This window comes from Trachypithecus francoisi, unplaced genomic scaffold, assembly GCF_009764315.1.
Source record: "Trachypithecus francoisi isolate TF-2019V2 unplaced genomic scaffold, Tfra_2.0 Lachesis_group17, whole genome shotgun sequence".
In the NCBI taxonomy this organism is placed as follows: Eukaryota; Metazoa; Chordata; class Mammalia; order Primates; family Cercopithecidae; genus Trachypithecus; species Trachypithecus francoisi.
In genome coordinates this window covers 48,823,709-48,846,664 of record NW_022681462.1, presented here as the reverse complement: position 1 = coordinate 48,846,664, position 22,956 = coordinate 48,823,709, and the positions used below count along the sequence as shown (strand labels likewise).

General features: G+C 38.8%; 2 long non-coding RNA genes across 2 annotated transcripts in view; one reads left to right on the top strand and one right to left on the bottom strand.

The window, feature by feature from the left end:
- The window catches only part of LOC117062974, an 83,893-nt gene that overhangs the window by 55,042 nt on the left and 5,895 nt on the right, over nt 1-22,956 (top strand). The window contains exon 2 of the long non-coding RNA XR_004428651.1: nt 22,249-22,684. This is a non-coding gene — a long non-coding RNA (uncharacterized LOC117062974). The remainder of the gene's footprint in view (nt 1-22,248; nt 22,685-22,956) is intronic.
- LOC117062973 lies at nt 1,026-22,543 on the bottom strand. The gene is made up of 3 exons (XR_004428650.1): nt 22,461-22,543; nt 15,871-15,999; nt 1,026-1,171 (listed from the first exon to the last, which is right to left on the bottom strand). It is a non-coding gene; the product is annotated as an uncharacterized LOC117062973 (long non-coding RNA).

The window sequence follows — 22,956 nt, the reverse complement described above, 5'->3', positions numbered from 1 at the left end:
GCTAATTAAGTTATACAAAAAGATTTGCAGAAGGAATTTCAACAAAGACCAACAGCAGTTCCTGCTTGGTACACAATATACATTTGATTCTTCTTACACTTTTTAATGACTTTGTAGATAACCAGCCAAATCATGCTGATTATATAATCCAGTGTTAATAATTATCTTCATGGAATTTATAGTCAATTTTCTAAGGAATCCAACTATCAGAGAAACATCTGTTTGTCCCTCTTCTGTGATTTGTCTCTTGCTTTTAATTTCACTACTGAAACCAAAATGCCATTTAAACTACTTTTTATTCAAAATTCCACATTGCTCATGCAACGGGATATTGGGCTGTCTCACCTCATGTAATGCTACGAAGCTATTTATAGCTGCTGCAGTATCTGAAAGACATAAAAATGGTTATTGCAGGGAGTCTGCCTTGATAAAACAAACACTAAGATAGCTGCTAAAGTTTGGGAATTGACCACAAGGTCAAAATACAAATATATTTGCCACCTAAAGTATCCCACACAATCCTTGACTGAGTTCAGAATTTGTTTTAATGAATTTCTCAGTAATCCCCAAACTCAAGTCGTTTGAATCACATTTCCTTGTTTTACAGCAAGTATTTGCACCGCTCCATTTTGTTCCAGGCAAAAGGAAATTTCTTCCCCTTCCTCCATAAAAGGGCACTTCAAAAAAATATGTAGAATTATCACACAAAAGAAAATCAACAATAAACTCCATGTAATTACTGTTAATCAAATAGCTCATTAATTGTTGGAAGTAATGTATGTTTTAAAAACCTATATTTATATTTTTTGCAAGTGTGACCAGGCTTTTTGAAAGGTACAGGTTTTTCTATATTAAATGTACAATAACTGAGAGCTACAAAATCAAAAACATCTTCATGGCTTCTAATAAAAAACTGAATATTTCCAATAAAATGGCTGTGTCACAAGCTAGTTATGTTTTGGTTTTCCGCTGTCTTGCCAGGGTTGTCATGCTAAAGGAAATATATTTACCTGGACTTTGGGAAGTGGTGCTCTAGCCAGTGACCCCAGTGGTGGCTGCAGTTGCATGAATGGTGTTTACACTGGGGTGATGGTGTCTGCATCACCTTTAGCAGACAAGCTCTACCCCCACCCAGATTCATCAACAATGGCTGTGGTTCTTCTGGAAGGATCTGGAGAGGAAAACAGGGAAAAGGAGAAAGCTCAAAACAGAACTGAATATTAATCCACATCAAAAGATTTAAAATATTAATGTAAAATCCAGTGTGGGAATCCAAAGTCCTGCTCAGACTTTCTCCTGTTTAGCTATTTTCCACTTATTCAAGCAACATTCGAATGACATTCAGAGAAGCTCCCAATTAAGTCACTTCAGCTTTGTAAATACCAGGAACAGATGGACTAGAATACCTAGAACCCTTAGTCTTCCATCCCAGCTTGGCAAAAGACCACATGCTCCTGTGACCAAAATTATATTCTAAATTTTGAGCTATTGTGAGGGACTATCTAGTTCTAAATAAAATATTAAGAATTATACCTTGTCTACTGCACATTTGCTACAATGCTCTCCATTGAATCTGATGATACTTCAATCTGAAAGTATTATTAAGTCATGGGCAAGCATCTTTTCTTTGGATTTAATATTCTGCAACCACGCTCTTTCTCTTCTGCTTGAAGACCAGAGACCTCTGAAGTCCCAAGAAGGACTTCAGTTCACATCTTTCTTGCAATGTTTGCAAGATTTATCTGACCCTTTTCTAATACGATTTGCATCCATATTCCAGCTTTTAAATGAAGGCACTCTTCAACCCATACTTTATTTCCTTTTCCATCCTAGCGCCCAACAGCAATTTAATCTCTAATCCCTCTGTCTCAGTGGTTCTACGAGAAGGTGGACTTGGGCTGGCCTGTGTTTACCACACTGAGATTCCCCACTCTGAGGTTCTCCCACAGTCCAATGGAAGTCCCTTACCTCAACAAAGGAAGTTTACTTCCCCAACCATGACCCTGGCATTTCTCCACACCATGTATCCTCCACACCGTGTATCCTGTCTAGTGAGTTGCCTTGTCTCCTCCACCTTAGAAAAAACTTCTGCATTTTTTCCTTGTTCATTTTCATTGTACATGCTTTTTATCACCTTCCTAGTGCCCTACAACTAAGTAAGGAGAGTTAAACTATAAGAGCAATAAAAAATAAAATCGGAAAGAGAATTACTTCTTCCTTCCACTCATAGAAATTGAATATCAAAATAGCAGGGATTTCAGGAGAAAAAAAACGTTAATCTCATAGAACGTGTTGAGGTCAGGGGTGTTCAGGGAAGTGGAAAGGATGGATTCCCCCATCCTCTGACCTTCAAGGTCATAGTTATTCCAAATTCTAAAAATAGATGTATACTCACCTGAACAGTTTGTGTGTCTAACCACTAAAATTATGCAATGTTCCTCTTTAACTATAATCATGAATTTTGCCATAAATTCTTTTTTGTCTGAGAGCAAATGTTGCTGTATCAACATTTGGAAGTAAGTTTGATCTATTTCTGTTCTTTTATTTCCAATATTTCTATGTGGTTTTGTTTCATATAAACAGAAGATAACTTTAAAAAAAAAATTCACTCTGGCCAGGCGCAGTGGCTCACACCTGTAGTCCCAGCACTTTGGAAGGCAGAGGTGTGGGCGGATCACCAGAGGTCAGGAGTTCGAGACCAGCCTAGACAACACAGCGAAACCTCATCTCTACTAAAAATATAAAAAATAGCCAGGCATGGTGGTGGGCACGTGTAATCCCAGCTACTCGGGAGGCTGAGGCAGGAGAATTACTTGAACCCAAGAGGTAGAGTTGGCAGTAAGCCAAGATCAGGCCACTGCACTCCAGCCTTAGCAACAGAGCAAGACTCTGTCTCAAAAAAATAATGATAATAAAAAAATTCAACGGCTACTGTCAATCTTATAAGAAATGTGTTTAATTTATAACATTTATTGCAATTTCTAATATATTTGGAACTAGTTTTACTGCAATTCTTTTCTTTGTACCTTTTTTCTTTACTTCTAATGCTAATTCGTTTGATAAAGCTTTATATATTTCTCTTTTAAATTAACCTCAGAATATTAACTACAAATGTTTCTGATAAGATCAATGGTTATTTGATGTCTCTATTTCCTTTCTGAAAAAGACAGGAGACTTAGCTCACGTTAACTATATACTGAACAGCAATCTGTTTTACATTAAACAGTGTTCTGACACACAAAGTGTTTTTGTCAATTACATTATTGGTTTTACTATTTTTTTTTTCCATCCAACTCCTCAATTTTATTTTTCTTCTTGGAGAGGTCATTAGTAATTTTTTAAAATTAGGGCTGTAAGTATTAAACCCTGTCTTCACAATTCTGAATTTTAAAAAATATTTCTCTTTGTATCTGATTAATAAATTAGCTGGTTATCGAATTTAGGGTTGATAGTACTGAAGAAATCCAACCATCGTCTTCTGGCATCATTTATTGCCAGTGAGAAGTCACCTGTTGAACTTAAGTTAAACTATCTTTTCTTTCTGGTGGTCTCTTTTATGTGATTCTGTTTCACTGTGATATCTCTAAATGGAGATTTATTTTCTCCTTATTTTAAAGTTTTTGGTTTTGTTTTATTTAAGGGCATTTTTAATCTAAGGACACATCTCTTTAATAAATGCTGAAAAATTTTTAGCCATCATTTTATCTAATATTACTTCAGCATTTCTTCTTTTTCTTTTTTTGGAAGTCCTGTTTGACCTACTTTAGAGCCTTTTGACCTACCTTCTATAAGTTCAAAAATTTACATTTACATAAATATATATTTTTTTCTTCACAGTAAATTAATTATAGAAATATAGAGAGAATATCTATCTACCTATATCTCTATATGTATGTATATATATACATGTATGGGTACGTAGAAATAGATGATAGATAGATAGATAGATAGATGATACAAAGATAGGAGTAATCTGAATGAAATCCTCAGTACTGTCTCTCAATTTTATATTCCCTTGTGAATGTGTCCAATATAGAATTTATTTCAATTTAGTATTTTTTGTGAATTACTATTTTTTTGCCCCAAGAGTTCCAACTTGTTATTTTACACAAATACATTTTATTTAATTTCTGTCTTTTGCAATTTATTATTCTTGTTACACATGTTGTTCTTTTATTTATTTTACTATGATTCATAAACATACCGAAATCTTTTCCAGCATTGTCCTATTATTTTGATTTTTATCTATAGTGAATTTATATTTGGATTGTTGGTATCTTGGCTCTCTTTCTTAGCACTAGGATTCTGTTTTTTTTTTTTTTTTTTCTGGTTTGTTTGTTGTTTTCTTTTTTTTTTTTTTTTTTTATTATACTTTAAGTTCTAGGGTACATGTGCATGACGTTTATATCATGTATAACTCCCCAATGCAATCCCTCCCTCCTCCCCCCTCCCCATGATAGGCCCCAGTGTGTGATGTTCCCCTTCCCGAGTCCAAGTGATCTCATTGTTCAGTTCCCACCTATGAGTGAGAACATGCGGTGTTTGGTTTTCTCTTCTTGTGATAGTTTGCTAAGAATGATGGTTTCCAGCTGCATCCATGTCCCTACAAAGGATGCAAACTCATCCTTTTTTATGGCTGCATAGTATTCCATGGTGTATATGTGCCACATTTTCTTAATCCAGTCTGTCACAGATGGACATTTGGGTTGATTCCAAGTCTTTGCTATTGTGAATAGTGCCGCAATAAACATACGTGTGCATGTGTCTTTGTAGTAGAGTAATTTATAATCCTTTGGGTATATACCCAGTAGTGGGATGGCTGGGTCATATGGTACATCTAGTTCTAGATCCTTGAGGAATCGCCATACTGTTTTCCATAATGGTTGAACTAGTTTACAATCCCACCAACAGTGTAAAAGTGTTCCTATTTCTCCACATCCTCTCCAACACCTGTTGTTTCCTGACTTCTTAATGATTGCCATTCTAACTGGTGTGAGATGGTATCTCATTGTGGTTTTGATTTGCATTTCTCTGATGGCGAGTGATGATGAGCATTTTTTCATGTGTCTGTTGGCTGTATGGATGTCTTCTTTTGAGAAATGTCTGTTCATATCCTTTCCCCACTTTTTGATGGGGTTGTTTGTTTTTTTCTTGTATATTTGTTGGAGTTCTTTGTAGATTCTGGATATTAGCCCTTTGTCAGATGAGTAGGTTGCAAAAATTTTTTCCCATTCTGTAGGTTGCCTGTTCACTCTGATGGTAGTTTCTTTAGCTGTGCAAAAGCTCTTTAGTTTAATTAGATCCCATGTGTCAATTTTTGCTTTTGCTGCCGTTGCTTTTGGTGTTTTAGACATGAAGTCCTTGCCCATGCCTATGTCCTGAATGGTACTACCTAGATTTTCTTCTAGGGTTTTTATGGTATTAGGTCTAACATTTAAGTCTCTAATCCATCTTGAATTAATTTTCGTATAAGGGGTAAGGAAAGGATCCAGTTTCAGCTTTCTACTTATGGCTAGCCAATTTTCCCAGCACCATTTATTAAATAGGGAATCCTTTCCCCATTTCTTGTTTCTCTCAGGTTTGTCAAAGATCAGATGGCTGTAGATGTGTGGTATTATTTCTGAGGACTCTGTTCTGTTCCATTGGTCTATATCTCTGTTGTGGTACCAGTACCATGCTGTTTTGGTTACTGTAGCCTTGTAGTATAGTTTGAAGTCAGGTAGCGTGACGCCTCCAGCTTTGTCCTTTTGACTTAGGATTGTCTTGGCAATGCGGGCTCTTTTTTGGTTCCATATGAACTTTAAAGCAGTTTTTTCCAATTCTGTGAAGAAAGTCATTGGTAGCTTGATGGGGATGGCATTGAATCTATAAATCACCTTGGGCAGTATGGCCATTTTCACGATATTGATTCTTCCTATCCATGAGCATGGTATGTTCTTCCATTTGTTTGTGTCCTCTTTGATTTCACTGAGCAGTGGTTTGTAGTTCTCCTTGAAGAGGTCCTTTACATCCCTTGTAAGCTGGATTCCTAGGTATTTGATTCTCTTTGAAGCAATTGTGAATGGAAGTTCATTCCTGATTTGGCTCTCTGCTTGTCTGTTACTGGTGTATAAGAATGCTTGTGATTTTTGCACATTAATTTTGTATCCTGAGACTTTGCTGAAGTTGCTTATCAGCTTAAGGAGATTTTGGGCTGAGACGATGGGGTTTTCTAAATATACAATCATGTCATCTGCAAACAGGGACAATTTGACTTCTTCTTTTCCTAACTGGATACCCTTGATTTCTTTCTCTTGCCTGATTGCCCTAGCCAGAACTTCCAACACTATGTTGAATAGGAGTGGTGAGAGAGGGCATCCCTGTCTTGTGCCAGTTTTCAAAGGGAATTTTTCCAGTTTTTGCCCATTCAGTATGATATTAGCTGTGGGTTTGTCATAAATAGCTCTTATTATTTTGAGGTACGTTCCATCAATACCAAATTTATTGAGCGTTTTTAGCATAAAGGGCTGTTGAATTTTGTCAAAAGCCTTTTCTGCATCTATTGAGATAATTATGTGGTTCTTGTCTTTGGTTCTGTTTATATGCTGGATTACGTTTATTGATTTGCGAATGTTGAACCAGCCTTGCATCCCAGGGATGAAGCCCACTTGATCATGGTGGATAAGCTTTTTGATGTGCTGCTGAATCCGGTTTGCCAGTATTTTATTGAGGATTTTTGCATCGATGTTCATCAGGGATATTGGTCTGAAATTCTCTTTTTTTGTTGTGTCTCTGCCAGGCTTTGGTATCAGGATGATGTTGGCCTCATAAAAAGAGTTAGGGAGGATTCCCTCTTTTTCTATTGATTGAAATAGTTTCAGAAGGAATGGTACCAGCTCCTCCTTGTACCTCTGGTAGAATTCAGCTGTGAATCCATCTGGTCCTGGACTTTTTTTGGTGGGTAGGCTATTAATTGTTGCCTCAATTTCAGAGCCTGCTATTGGTCTATTCAGGGATTCAACTTCTTCCTGGTTTAGTCTTGGGAGAGTGTAAGTGTCCAGAAATTATCCATTTCTTCTAGATTTTCTAGTTGATTTGCGTAGAGGCATTTATAGTATTCTCTGATGGTTGTTTGTATTTCTGTGGGGTCGGTGGTGATATCCCCTTTATCATTTTTTATTGCGTCTATTTGATTCTTCTCTCTTTTCTTCTTTATTAGTCTAGCTAGCGGTCTGTCAATTTTGTTTATCTTTTCAAAAAACCAACTCCTGGATTCATTGATTTTTTGGAGGTTTTTTGTGTCTCTATCTCCTTCAGTTCTGCTCTGATCTTAGTTATTTCTTGCCTTCTGCTAGCTTTTGAATGTGTTTGCTCTTGCCTCTCTAGTTCTTTTAATTGTGATGTTAGAGTGTCAATTTTAGATCTCTCCTGCTTTCTCTTGTGGGCATTTAGTGCTATAAATTTCCCTCTACACACTGCTTTAAATGTGTCCCAGAGATTCTGGTATGTTGTATCTTTGTTCTCATTGGTTGCAAAGAACATCTTTATTTCTGCTTTCATTTCGTTATGTACCCAGTAGTCATTCAGGAGCAGGTTGTTCAGTTTCCATGTAGTTGAGCGGTTTTGATTGAGTTTCTTAGTCCTGAGTTCTAGTTTGATTGCACTGTGGTCTGAGAGACAGTTTGTTATAATTTCAGTTCTTGTACATTTGCTGAGGAGTGCTTTACTTCCAATTATGTGGTCAATTTTGGAATAAGTGTGATGTGGTGCTGAGAAGAATGTATATTCTGTTGATTTGGGGTGGAGAGTTCTATAGATGTCTATTAGGTCCGCTTGGTGCAGAGATGAGTTCAATTCCTGGATATCCTTGTTAACTTTCTGTCTCGTTGATCTGTCTAATGTTGACAGTGGAGTGTTGAAGTCTCCCATTATTATTGTATGGGAGTCTAAGTCTCTTTGTAGGTCTCTAAGGACTTGCTTTATGAATCTGGGTGCTCCTGTATTGGGTGCATATATATTTAGGAGAGTTAGCTCTTCCTGTTGAATTGATCCCTTTACCATGATGTAATGGCCTTCTTTGTCTCTTTTGATCTTTGATGGTTTAAAGTCTGTTTTATCAGAGACTAGGATTGCAACCCCTGCTTTTTTTTGTTCTCCATTTGCTTGGTAGATCTTCCTCCATCCCTTTATTTTGAGCCTATGTATGTCTCTGCATGTGAGATGGGTCTCCTGAATACAGCAGACTGATGGGTCTTGACTCTTTATCCAGTTTGCCAGTCTGTGTCTTTTAATTGGAGCATTTAGTCCATTGACATTTAAGGTTAATATTGTTATGTGTGAACTTGATCCTGTCATTATGATATTAACTGGTTATTTTGCTCGTTAGTTGATGCAGTTTCTTCCTAGCCTCGATGGTCTTTACATTTTGGCATGTTTTTGCAATGGCTGGTACCGCTTGTTCCTTTCCATGTTTAGGGCTTCCTTCAGGGTCTCTTGTAAGGCAGGCCTGGTGGTGACAAAATCTCTAAGCATTTGCTTATCTGTAAAGGATTTTATTTCTCCTTCACTGATGAAGCTTAGTTTGGCTGGATATGAAATTCTGGGTTGAAAATTCTTTTCTTTAAGAACGTTGAATATTGGCCCCCACTCTCTTCTGGCTTGTAGAGTTTCTGCCGAGAGGTCTGCTGTTATTCTGATGGGCTTCCCTTTGTGGGTAACCCGACCTTTCTCTCTGGCTGCCCTTAAGATTTTTTCCTTCATTTCAACTTTGGTGAATCTGGCAATTATGTGTCTTGGAGTTGCTCTTCTGGAGGAGTATCTTTGTGGCGTTCTCTGTATTTCCTGAATTTGAATGTTGGCCTGCCCTACTAGGTTGGGGAAGTTCTCCTGGATGATATCCTGAAGAGTGTTTTCCAACTTGGTTCCATTTTCCCCCTCACTTTCAGGCACCCCAATCAGACGTAGATTTGGTCTTTTTACATAATCCCATACTTCTTGCAGGCTTTGTTCATTTCTTTTTCTTCTTTTTTCTTTTGGTTTCTCTTCTCGCTTCATTTCATTCATTTGATCCTCAATCGCTGATACTCTTTCCTCCAGTTGATCGAGTCGGTTACCGAAGCTTGTGCATTTGTCACGTATTTCTCGTGTCATGGTTTTCATCTCTGTCATTTCGTTTATGATCTTCTCTGCATTAATTAGTCTAGCTGTCAATTCTTCCACTTTTTTTCAAGATTTTTAGTTTCTTTGCGCTGGGTACGTAATTCCTCCTTTAGCTCTGAGAGGTTTGATGGACTGAAGCCTTCTTCTCTCATCTCGTCAAAGTCATTCTCTGACCAGCTTTGATCCGTTGCTGGCGATGGGCTGCGCTCCTTTGCAGGGGGAGATGCGCTCTTATTTTTTGAATTTCCAGCTTTTCTGCCCTGCTTCTTCCCCATCTTTGTGGTTTTATCTGTCTCTGGACTTTGATGATGGTGACGTACTGATGGGGTTTTGGTATAGGTGTCCTTCCTGTTTGATAGTTTTCCGTCTGACAGTCAGAAGGACTGTCTGTTGGTCTGTTAGAGATTGCTTGAGGTCCACTCCAGACCCTGTTTGCCTGGGTATCAGCAGCAGAGGTTGCCGAAGATAGAATATTGCTGAACAGCGAGTGTACCTGTCTGATTCTTTCTTTGGAAGTTTCCTCTCAGGGGTGACACCACCCTGTGAGGTGTGGGGTATCAGACTGCCCCTAGTGGGGGATGTCTCCCAGCTAGGCTACTCAGGGGTCAGGGACCCACCTGAGCAGGCAGTCTGTCCGTTCTCAGATCTCAACCTCCACGTTAGGAGATCCACGGCTCTCCCCAAAGCTGTCAGACAGAGTCGTTCGGGTCTGCAGCGGCCCCGCTCTTTCCCCTAATGGACTGCAGCTGTGCGCTGTCCGCAGCGGTAGAGTCTACAGAGACAGGCAGGCTTCCTTGAGCTGCTGTGAGCTCCACCCAGTTCGAGCTTCCCAGCGGCTTTGTTTACCTACTTAAGCCTCAGCAATGGCGGGCGCCCCTCCCCCAGCCTCGCTGCTGCCTTGCGGATAGATCGCCGCAGACGGCTGTGTTAGCAGTGAGGGAGGCTCCGTGGGCGTGGGACCCTCCCGGCCAGATGTGGGATATATTCTCCTGGTGTGCCTGTTTCCTTAAAGCGCAGTATTGGGGTGGGAGTTACCCGATTTTCCAGGTGGTGTGTGTCTCAGTTCCCCTGGCTAGGAAAAGGGATTTCCTTCCCCCTTGCGCTTCCAGGTGAGGCGATGCCTCGCCCTGCTTCAGCTCACGCTGGTCAGGCTGCAGCAGCTGACCCGCACCGATTGTCCGGCACTCCCTAGAGAGATGACCCCAGTACCTCAGTTGAAAATGCAGAAATCACCGGTCTTCTGTGTCGGTCTTCTGTGTCACTCGCGCTGGGAGTTGGAGACTGGAGCTGTTCCTATTCGGCCATCTTGCTCCGCCCCCTGTTTGTTGTTTTCTTGAGACAGGTCTCACTCTGTCACCCTGGATGGAGTGCGATTGTGCAATCACAGCTCACTGCAATCTTGATCTGCCAGGCTTAAATGCTCCTCCCACCTCAGCCTCCCAAGCAGCTGGGACTACAGGTGCACACCACCATGCCAGACTACAATTTTATTTTTTATGGAGATGTGGTCTCACCATGTTGCCCAGACTGATTTCAAACTCTTGAGCTCAAACAATCCTCAGTCCTTGGCTTCCCAAAATGCTAGGATTACAGGCATGAACCATTGTGCCTGGCCTAGAATTCTTTAACACAGTTTGAAATTTTGATTTGTAGATCATCTGTAAAATATTTGATTTTATTGTGTGCAGTTCACCCCTTTCCTGCTCTTTCTTAGGGCAGAACCTTTTTTTGGTTTGTTTTTTGTTTTTGGCATTCTAAGTGACATTTCTGGAACCTTGACTCCAGGACCAGTGTTACAGTAGTCACAAGAGCTTCTCGCCTTGCAATGGTATTTGAAATACTCTTTTCAGGGAATAGCTGCTCCTGGTTCTTGATACTAGACTGGTGCCAATGTCTTCCTTCTTTCTGGGCATACAGCTTCACGTGACCATAGTCCCTGAGAGTAGCAGGGACCAGGTTTTTCCCTTTTATTTCACCAACCTGGGAGATCCCCTCCAGACCTTTTTCAAGCAATAATCCCAGTTTTCCGCCCCTCATTTGCTTGAAGTATCTTTGGGCCCTGTTATCTGCAGTAGCAAAATTTTGTTCATTCTTACACACTTCAGACGTGAAGTCCAATAGGAATCCCAATTAGCCTGAGAACTTTGCATTTATGTTTCTTTGCTGGTCTACTAGGAGACTTACCTTGTTATTGAGCAATTTTCTCTTTGAGTTTTTTCTTTTTTTTTCTCTCACGGATAGACATTTGTTTGCGTGGCTTCAGTGACACTGAAGTTCAGAGTAGCAACTCTGGAGTCAGGTTATTTCAGTTCAAATCTCAGCTTAATCACACACAACCTACGTGAACCTGGGAAAATGACTCCATCTCTGTTTAACTCACCTTCCTCAACTATAAAATGGAAATAATTATTGCTGCAAGATTCAACGAGATCACACATACAAAGCACTAAAACACTGCAAGTGGTCCTTGCATGCTAGCTGTGATACTGAGAACACAATCAGGCCACAGTCTTGACACAGAAGTTTGATAGCACAGAATTTCAGTCATAAAAAAGAAAGAAATCCCATCACTTGTGGCAACATGGATGAACCTGGAGGATGTTATGTTAAATGGAATAAGTCAGGCACAAAAAAAAACAAGTATACTATTTCATTCGTAGACAGAATCTAAAGAATTTGCTCTCATGGAAGTGGAGAGTAGGATGATGGTTACCAGAGGCTGGGAAGGATAAGGTGGAAGAGGGCATGGGGAGACATTGGCCAGTGGTACAAAGTTACAGTTAGAGAGGAGGAATAACTTCTGGTGTTCTATCAGTTCTATTGCACAGTAGGGTAGGGTGATGATAGTTAACAATACTGTATATTTCAAAATAGCTAGAAGAGAGGATTCATCACAAAGAAATAATAAATGTATGAGGTGATGGATATGGTAAGTACCCTGATTTGAATTTTTATACAGTATATACATGTATTGAAACATCACACTGCACCCCATAAATATGTACAATGATTATGTGTCAATTAAAAATGAAAATAAAAGAAGAATTTGTTAAGGAAAGCACAAAAGAAAGCAAATACCAGAGGGAAAAAGATTACTTTCCTGATATTAATTTTTCCATTTTTTTTCTAATGCATATATCCCTACATAGTTTTTTTCTTCTATACTGCCAATGCTAGCAATTTGTATAGCTTGGTATATCATTTTGTAGATACTTTCTATGTAATCTGATTTTCTTGTTTAGCAATATATTATGAGCTTATTCCTAATAGACGAAAATAAGACTAAAATAACTGTTTTCACTATTGTTAATAGCACTATTTGAATATTTGGGGACATACAATCAGGACATTTGAGGTAGCATTCTTTTGAAAGTGAGGTAGCATTCTTTTGAAAGTCTTGAAATCTGTTTCAAGACTTATGAAACATACTGACAAAATTATCTTACAAAAAATTTTTCACTTTGTATTTCTACATTTCAACTTCCAATTCTCCCTTTTCAAAATATCTTAAGATGAGAGTAAATCTTGAGATCAACAAAACGAAAATACAAGCAAAAGGCAAAATAAAACCCTGAGGAGATAGCACTGTTGAAAATCAATAATACTCTGTCCCGTTCCTGCCTATAGTTGCAGAAATACAACAATGCTGGAGTAGTACTTAACAGCAATAAATCTGTTTTCACATGAAGGGGAAAAAATTGTTTCATAATTAATTAAGATGTGAAATTTCCCCACTTTTCAAATTAAGAACATAGTGCGGCTTTGTCCAATAGAACTTTGTGTAATGATGGAACAGTTTTACATCTCTGCTGTCTAGCATGGTAACCACATGTAGCTAGTGAGCAGTTAAGACATGGCCAATGCTATTAAATTGTTTATTATATTTAAGTTTAAAGAATTAAAATGTAATCAGCCACATATGTCTAATGCCTACCATCATGAACAGCTCAGCAGACTCAGAGTGTTAATGAAACAAGCAAGAGATTAACATCAACAACAGGTAGAAGTCATTTTTGATAAGACAATAGATCTTTTAACATATCTTAATAAATCAAGTAATCAAGTGATTTATGATATAAAATAATACTTAATCATTCTTCAATGCACCATGTCTCCTCAAAAAATACTTTCTCCCCCCAAAATACTACATAGAATTTATACTGCTGCTCTTTCTGACTTATATTTTTAGGAACAAGAAGAAAGTAATGAAAAAGCAAAATGATAAAGTGGATTTATTAAGAGAGTACACATTTCATCCCATAGGTTATGTAATAATATGACTCCCAACTCAGGATAAAACTCACTTTTAGTATAGTTGATTTATTATGGTAAATATGTATATAAAATAGACTCACAGTTTACTTAGAGGTTAGGATTTTAGCTCAAGTGAAAACCAAGATAATCTAAAGAACATTGAAAAAATGTTCTTTACATCCACTATAAAATAATGTATGGTACTAACTCTCAATACATTTTCTACATTGACTAGAACTGGTTGGTTGTATATTATTTGATAAGAAGACTTGTGTTTTTATTTGAGGATGAGACAGTTTTTTTATTTTGAATTATTATTTGCTTTTCTTCTCATATAATTCCATTTTAAACCAACAAATAAGCAAATTGTCTTGTTTATTAATATTACCTGAAGACCTGAGTCCACTGCTTGTGTGTTTTTCCATTCCACCCATGCTGTTGACTTATCCCTTGTAAAACAATTTCATAATTCTCAACTGTTCTTTGTTTCTTCGATTAGTGTTTGTGCTTTCCCATTTCTCCAGTGTGAGATTGCCATTGTACCACATTTGACACATGTTGCTTTCATTTCTCCTGTCATCATCCATAGTCTGAGAACTGATGTATTCGAGAATTGCTTTTTTACTGTTTGCCTGCCTTCTTCCCACAAGTCTTCTGCAATATGACTTTCTCTCCCCTGCAGTCAGAATACAGTGAGTAATTGCAAAAGACCCTTCTAGAATCAGAACTGTTCCTCTCACCAATCCTCTGGAGAGTTTCTGGCTCTGAAGGAAATGCCTGATCGCAATCCCAGTTTGTTCCGACCATCATATGGTCCACGCTTTTGTACACAGACTGAGGCTGCAGATGAGAGGACAAAGCTTCATATTAATGTGGACCCTGTAGCAGTTTTTGAATCATGTTGGACATGTTTGCAAAGTCAAGTATACCTTTATTTCTAAGTCCTTTTTCCTAAGCACCCAAAATGTGTTTTGATGTATTACCGTCTTTGTATCCTACTTTCCTAACGTTTCTCTTTGAAGGAAGAGTGAGGGGTAATATGTATTTATGAATAACACATACATATTTGTGTATCCCACCTCAACTGAAAAACTTGCGATCATTTCTCTTCCACATCCCTTTTCTGTTGAAGTCATCTAGTAAAACGATTTTGCCACAGGAGGCCCCCCAAATTTGTCAGTTGATCCAATGGATACACTTTTGAATTCTCACTACAAACCAGGTCATGGAGATAAAACAGAACATGGTTACTACATGAAGTCATTCACAGACATCTCGCAGGCTGGGAACGACAGACACCAGGAGTGCTGGAGTCAAAAACCACCATCAATGTTTTGCAGTAAGTATTAAAGGATCAAGAGTCAAGCCCCTAGACATAACTTAGAGGGCGTCTACTACCCAATCCTCTCTCTCCTATACCTCTAAGCACTCAAGTTGATAAGGGTTCTAGGATCATTAGAAGAAAATCAGTTAGAAAAGAATCCAAGTCCACAAATAGCATGGCTAGCTAAGCAAGCCCATCTTGCAAGTCCACAAAGAGCATGGCTAGCTAGCTAAGTGTCCTTAGACCTTAGTATCTGTACCAAAAAAAAATGCAACCAAACCTTATATTTATATTATCACGGTTGCTCTTTCTGGGAATTACAGCTCAACCAAACAACTTCCTATCTCTGTAACCTCCGGTAATTTACTTTATCTCTCAGAATTGGTTTTCTCGTAGATTTGCTATAAGGATTAAATGAGATAGTCCTCATGATATGCCCAGAGTAAGAGCTTGATAAATGAGTATTGTTCTTGCTGATGCTGCTGATAATAGTGATGGTGGTTTGACATCTTCTGTATGAGCAAAGGAACTCTGTGGGGTTCAACAGAAGTTGAAAAGTAGACACTGACAATGGGCTTTTTCTGCCTTATCACCAATAACACAGAAGAACTTGATGCTTTGCCTGGCAGCACAGAGGGTCAAACGTGAAACTGCGCCAGGAGCTGGAAGGCTCAGGTAGTGGCAGAAGAGGACCAGAAGGCAGATTTGGGCAAGGGAGTATGATTTAAAGCCAGGTGAGGACAGTAGACTTCCCTAGAGATGAGAGAGTCTTGGCTGGCTGATGGCATCTCCGCTTATACCCTGGTCCCCTAGAGCTCCTCACCAAAGCCTAGATCCCAGGCCCAAACTCAACCTGGGTGGTCAGAAGAGTGCAGGGCCTCTCCCTTCACTCCTTGGGCCCAAGAAGAGGGGAGGAGCCTTTACTGAGGCTGAGAGGACTGGTCGTATCTTCTACCCAGATGTGAACTTTATAACAAATATGTTGTTTAGATTAGGTGACTGAATGATTCTTGGTTTCCCTAGCTCCATGTTGAGAATGTGTCAGATCACTCATAACTGGCAGGTATCTGTGTAACAGTCCTCAAGAAGTAGCAGGTATTATTGTGTACATTGAGGAAAAGGGCTGTGAAGGGCAGCTGTGTTAAACCATTCACCTCTGGTCCTGCAATTAGTCCTCCACAGAGCTGGGTCTGGAACGAGGCCATCGTAAGTCCTTCTTCTGATCTTTCCTGTGGCGACTACTGTCACTTCTTCAATTAAAGCTTGCAATAATTTTTCCTAGCCTAACGATAAGAAAAACAATGATTCAGGAGCCAATAAAATAGGGAAAGGCAAGTCAAGAGGATGGTAACCATTTAAATATATATTTTAAACCAAGTAATGTGCTAGCAAAACATTTTCTATGCATGCTTTAATTAAGCAAAGATGCAGGAAGGCTCTAAAATCCTCTACCTTGCAGTCCACTTTTACTTGAATAAACAAAAAGCTCTTATTAGCCAAATTTCCTTAGTCAAGAAGCAGAAGCGTCATGTCAATGAAGTGAACTGTTAAGAACAAAGTGTTTTAACCTCACATTGTCATTCAGGAAAGAATTTTGAGTACTCTTTTTAAAAAAAATTGGCAGTTGTCATTTAATATATGATGTGATCTAAAAGCATATTATTTTTTAATGTTACCTAGGAGATTTCATCAGCTTCATGACACTCTTAATCTTTGGTATAATTGTCTAAATTGATAGAACATCTTTTATTTAACTGATGGAGGCACTGCCTGCCCTTTTATAAGTCAAGTAAACAGGTCTCTGAGTTCTCACTTCCTTTGTCTTGCTTAAAAAAAAAAAAAAAAAAAAAAAAAAACCTTCCTAAAACTCTCTGATAGTGATAAAAAGTGGCATTGTTTTAAAAGATAAGAAGCACCCAAATTACTTTCTCTCTGACCTTTGTAGGTTCCAGGACAAGCAGCTTCTGTGAGTAAAATAGTTAAAGCTTTTTCTCACAATGGATATCCGACATTGTTCCCTAAGAAAAGAATATATTGTTCCTGATAAGGAAAGTTATTAAGCCCTCATTTTTGCTCAAAAAACAACTTAACAAAAATAAAGTTGGGGAGTATTTTAAGATTTCTGAGGAAAAATTTGAAAGGAAGGAAGGAAAAATACCGTAGATTATATTATCTGTAGGTACTCATGGAGTTTTATATACTGTGCCTTATTGAAGCAATCTAAGATAGGTTTCAAGGATAATTCTTGGCCGCCTTTTGATACAAGCAGAACATTTACATAGCTAAAGTTTAATGCCTTAAAAGTTTTGTGAAAAGAATTATTAGGAGAGTGAAACAGAAAAATTACTGTTTAAATTTTGTATACAATGTGTTAATCATGCTTAAACCTCTGAAACTGGCTATTTCTTAAATTGAGGAGCTCAGTTTCAGATGCCATCTCATTCTGAACTTAAATTTACACGTTTTTGGTTTAAAAAAAAAAAAAAAGTTGCCAGCAGTTGTTCAGAGAGGCAGCATGCATTCAAAGGCTAATTCACTGGCCATGAGCTCCCATTATCATTTTTTTCTGGGGTTTCAAAACAAGCAAGCATGATCTATGTATTCTTGCAGGTTGCAAAGTCTGCAACAACAATATGACACTGTTGTCATCAATTCTTAAGGAACTATGAACTAAATAGCTGTGAAGGCAAAGCGATGATAATAAAACCTCTTCCCTTTACCAAAAAAGTTGGTATTGCTTTTGCAGTGGTTTTTGCCCCAGCTGGAGGTACAGTCTATAGTCAGGGAAAAGGCATGAAGTATATTAGAGCCACATAAAAGGAAGCACACATTTACAAATAATAAGATTCATTAAGGAAAATAATAGAAGAGGCAGTAATAGTCATTAGCTCTAGAATTCATAACTCTTCTGATTTCTCATTCACAACAAGCTTTGTGGTATGCCACAGTTTTTAATAGTCTAGCAGCTTTTTTTATTCTTCTTTTAAAAGATGATTGGCTTTGAATGCTAGAATATGCAAATATACATAAAAGACTGACTTTACTGACCATTTCTTTGTGTTTGGGTATATATTTCTGTATGGCATAATATTTCCACTTGCACTGGTTTCCTGGCATGAAAATGTTTATTGCGCTCATTAGCTAAGAGGGTATCGGCACCGGTCCAATGAACACAGATCTGCCTTCTGATTTCAGCCATTAAATTGCAATGGGATTCACAGGCTTAACATTGTGGGTGTGAGAATAATAAAATGGAACTCCATCTTTAGCCCAGTTACCATGGATGCAGTTAAAGGTCATAGTGGCAGCTGCTAACTAGTTGCCTTTTGAGCTGTGTTTCCCCTCCTGCTCTGTGTTTTCGAGCACTTTCCTTTCTATGGGTCTGCCGTGGAATACCTTCACCTACTTTGGTGACACACTAACCTCTTCTTTAAGACAACGGGCTCCTTCTTTTCAAGACAATGGTTGCCATGGACCTTCTCTTGTATTTATGTGTCATGGATATGATATAGAATCAGAAGGCAAAAGCTTCAACAAAAATACAAATTGTAGTTCCTTCTGCATCCTGAATTACTTTCTCATTTTCTGCACACCGGTCTACATTCCCAACCGAAAAAAAAAAAAAAAGTGTATAGTAAATTCCCGTCTCCGTTTAAACTGGTAATGGGTTCAGGCACTGATGCATTCACAACGTGAAACATCAACTTCTTCTTCATTCGGCCCAAAGTCCTAGGAGTTAATTCCCTGTACTGCATGAGGTGTCAGGGTAATTACCGCTGATCAGCCCTATTTCTCCGCGCGCTGCCCGCTCCTCAGGCCCCCTGTTTACTGATGCACCACCACAGCAGCACGGAGCTTTCATTCAGGCAAGCTTCTTAATCGAAAGGGTTTGGACAATGTCGGATTTTCAAAGAGAAGTGGGGGGAAAAAATTCAAAGTAGCCAAGCAAAATAAAGTGCATGGTAAGAAACCTGAAAGCAGTACAAAATATTTCCTGATGTCAACACTTCATTTCAATAGATCTTAAAACTTCTATTCATTTCCAATGAAGGTACTGTGAGCCTTGCCATGAGCAACCTGACTGCGTGATCATATTTTGAAATATCTGGGGAACATATACCTTTAAAACGCCATTTTGGAAAAAACATATTCTTTTTTGTTCTGTTTAGAAATAAGTCCCAACCATGTAGCTATATACGCCAGAATACAAAAAAAAAAAAAAAACTTACCAAAAAAATGTTGTGCCCCTCTGTTTTAAACATACATTTATATAACTTGTCATTTCATAAAAATAAATTAAGTATTATATGAGCCAAATGTTTCAATTCCACACAAGAGTGGTTTCTGGGACTCTTGGCAGGATGCCACTATATTCATTTTTATTTCAGACACAATGTGAAGTCTTTAATTTTAATATACTTTGTAACTATAATGGTTATAACGCATATACTGTACTAATTCATCCTCATCTTTTCCTAGTCCTGGGGAGATTTCACTGAGGAACAGGAAGAGTTGTTGATTTCATGTCTCTTTCAGACTTTAAAATGTTGTAGAAGAGTGGCCTGGGGTGCAGGGAAAGCAGAAAGAGAGAGAACTGGTCATTGGGCACTCTGGGCTCGGTGCCCTAAATGTTGGATGTGGAGTTGGCTGTCATCCTTCCTGGTCCCTGGTCTCCGAGTTCAAGTGATGGCCAAGTAGAAAGGCGAAGAGTGGAAGACTTTGCTGCCGCCTGGGGCTCTTCCCCAGCTCCTGAGTTCCTGCTCTGGCAACAATTCAGCTGAAACAAGAAGAGTATTGGCAAGTCAGCTGATGGGAACCTCTCTGACACTGCCCCATGTGATAGCAGCATGGGCACGGGCCAAATTCTTCTCCACAGCTCCTTTATTCTCTGAAACCCCACAGACCAGGAGTCAGAGAACCAAGCAGGGACAAGAACACTGTAGGAGAATCTGGCCCCATTTAATCTGCAATACCCTGCCGGAAAAAAAGGAGAGGCTGATCCCCAGTAAGAGGAAACAGAGTAAAACTGACAAATACATATGTAAATCAATGAATCCCCAGTGATCGTCCTGAGGTTTCCTGGTGACCTCGGAAGCAGAGTGGTATTTCTTCATTAAAGGGGCTGGGTGGAGGTGGCGAGAGAGAGAAGTAATTTTCATAATCTGTACCACTGTGTTATTGGGAACACCAGAATAACATGTTTCAAGCGATCACGGAGACTTCAGCTCTACTCTTTCTCTGCCACACTCCTAATCAGAGAATTTCTTCCTGTGCCTTGTTTACTGTTGATATTTTCTGGCTGATTGGAGAGGAATGACATTTTGACAATTTACTGTAGCAGTAAGCACTGTACAAACAAAAGGTGCTGATGAAAACTGGAACCCATTATTATGTAAATGATGGCTGAGTAACACAGAATCCATCTCCCAGTCACCATCATTGAGACCAGTTTTACTCAATGATAATAATTTTCATGATTGCAGACTTCAGAGTGATCAGAAATATGCTTTAGCTGTTGCATTTATCTACTGCTGGTACTTGACCCTTAATTAAATTCTGAAACTTTTTTATATAATAAAGTAAAATACAGCTGACACTTCTGTTCAAACAAAGAGGCCCAAACGCAGATCCACCAAATAAGATAAAGGTATTTCAGACTTACCTCGCTGTATTTATAGTAAACATGGATTGTACAGTGTATCTTGAAAGGGAGTTTAAAGTTTAAAATGCAGATGTGTGTTTTCAAGTAATTTCAATTCTGTACTTCGGCTCTGCTCTCCTTAAATGATGCTGAATCTCTGCAAGCTCATCTTGGACACGTCATGATAAAAAAAAAATCTGCTTAAAAGACATTTAAATGTGCTCTGAAAATAAGTTCTGTGGGTTCTTTAAACCTTCCATCTTAATATCTAGACTATTCAAAGTGAGTCTTCAAAACTATGGCACTTATGAAGATCCACACAGCTTAGTAAGCTATTGCACCGAGTTTTGTAAAGGAATATTTTCGTCATAAATTTGTTCTTGTCTTAAAAAGAGAAAGCCAAGGCAAATTTTAAAGCAGCATTTTGACTTTAATGAAAAATTGATTGGCTAAAACAGATGTCAGACTGAAACTACAAAGAACCCAGGCATTATGCAGGTATCAGCTGCTTTGTTAAGAATGGCTGACAGTGAGGAGACTTTGGCTAATGTGTTCTTATTCCCTTTAAACCCTGCCAATGCTCCAGAGCATTTATTTACCTTGGAGTTTCCTCCCTCTTTCAGGGCAGGAAGAAAGATCTTCATTTAGAATATATTAATAAATACAAGTCAGCTTAAAGGGGCAACAGTGTGAGCCCAGTTTTTAATATTTCCTTAGATATAACCCTTTCTAACCAGGCAGCTCACAGAGCCAATGAGCTAAGAAGGTAATTACTTAAGTGGATTTCATGAAGAGTAGAAAGATGATTGTGCCACATTAAATAACAATTGTGTCCTTAATGATGTGTTGGGCTATAAGGCAAACATCCCTCCACCATCACAGGCAGGCACTCCAGCGTACCTTTCTAATGACTCTGGTGGCTCCCGTCCCCCTGCCAGGATGTGGGGCTTTCAGAGCCTATGTAAACACTAAGTGAGCTGGTATATTTTTTTAAACTGCAGTGCCTGCAGCTGCGTGGTCATTGATAAATTGGCTATGAATTGCTGAAATACTTCATATGAATATAAACATTGTTGTAGTTTTGTAGCTTTAAGAAAGACAGAAATGTACTTGACTTGAGAGAGAAGACGGCAGTTCCAGAGCACAGCCTTCCAGAAAGTTCCTTCTCTGTTGTGTGTGAAGGATCTATTTTCACAAAATCCAGCGAGGTGGACTCAAAAAGTGGGAGGGGCGTGAGCATGCGGTAGAGAAAATTCATTATTTTTAAAAATTAAAGATTGAATAAAACGTAACTTAGCGTTTAAGTATCTATCTTAAACAGAAGCAGGAAATAATATTACAGCATATTAGATTTTATTGCTTCAGAATGTGTGGTATTCTGGATGTCCATGTCCACTCGACTTTGTGTAGAAACAGTAAAGAAAGACCACCGTAATAAATATATCCAGCACCTGAGTTAGGATTCACGTTAGCTGCCACCTAACCTTAGAGGAAGAATTTTCACAGTGATATAAGCTTGAGACATGAACAGATAATTAATCCATGACCATAAATGTTCCTGTCTGCCCTTAGATGTTGTTATAATGACTATTTCCCCCAGAGTTCATAAGAGTATCTCTTTGTGGACATGCGTGCTACCTCTCTAGTCATTTACTCTCTGACGTTAACATTAACAAATGTGAATTCGAGAGACATGATTCAAATAAAATGCACAGTCCAAATGTTGAGAACGTACTTTCCACTAAATCCTAGCAAGTTCTTTAGTATCGTACCCATTTCAGAGAACAGAGAAATAACATACCTAAAATTGGAAAACTCTTCAGATCCGTGACTGTAAGCTATATTGTGGGAATTGAAATGAACAAATCTCTTACCTCTTTGTTTTATTTAGGGAATGAAAACATTTGGAGAAGAAGGGATTACTGAAAGGAGACTCCTGGGCTGGAGGAAAACCATGATCTACAGTTCATGTTGACAGATATTGTGTTTTTGGTCCTAGATCTGACTTTTGAAATGACTTCTCACAAGTTCAAGTTTAGCAATCATGAGTAAAGTACCCAGGATGTGCTAAGCATCTAGCTTTGCAGATAGAAGAACACTTACTGTTTCTGAGCATGGGAGGGAATAGAAGTTCCTGGGTCCTGGCTTCACCTCATCAGGCACTGCCAAATTTGATGCCTCCTTCCTGTTCACAGCAGACCTTTGGGATAGGGTATTAGATGCCACTGAATAGCTGCATAACTTACCCACTTTGTCAGAGCCTGGGTCTAAGCCGGGTCTGACAGACCAAAGCAAGCCCCGTTTACAGCATGACTGGGATCCAGTGGGTAAGACCAACCTGTCAATGCCCAAGTACAGATGCAATAATAGCGCTTCAACAGATTGTTGCAAGCCCCTCGTGAAGTATGCCAAACTCCAGCGCAGATGGTAACAAAGGTTACTTTTCACCTCCAACCTCCAATATCCTTTCTTTTTTTTCTTTTTCTTTTCTTTTTTGTTTTGAGAGAGAGTCTCCTCTGTCGCCCAGGCTGGAGTGCGATGGTGCGATCCCAGCTCACTGCAACCTCCACCTCCTGGGTTCGAGCGATTCTCCCACCTC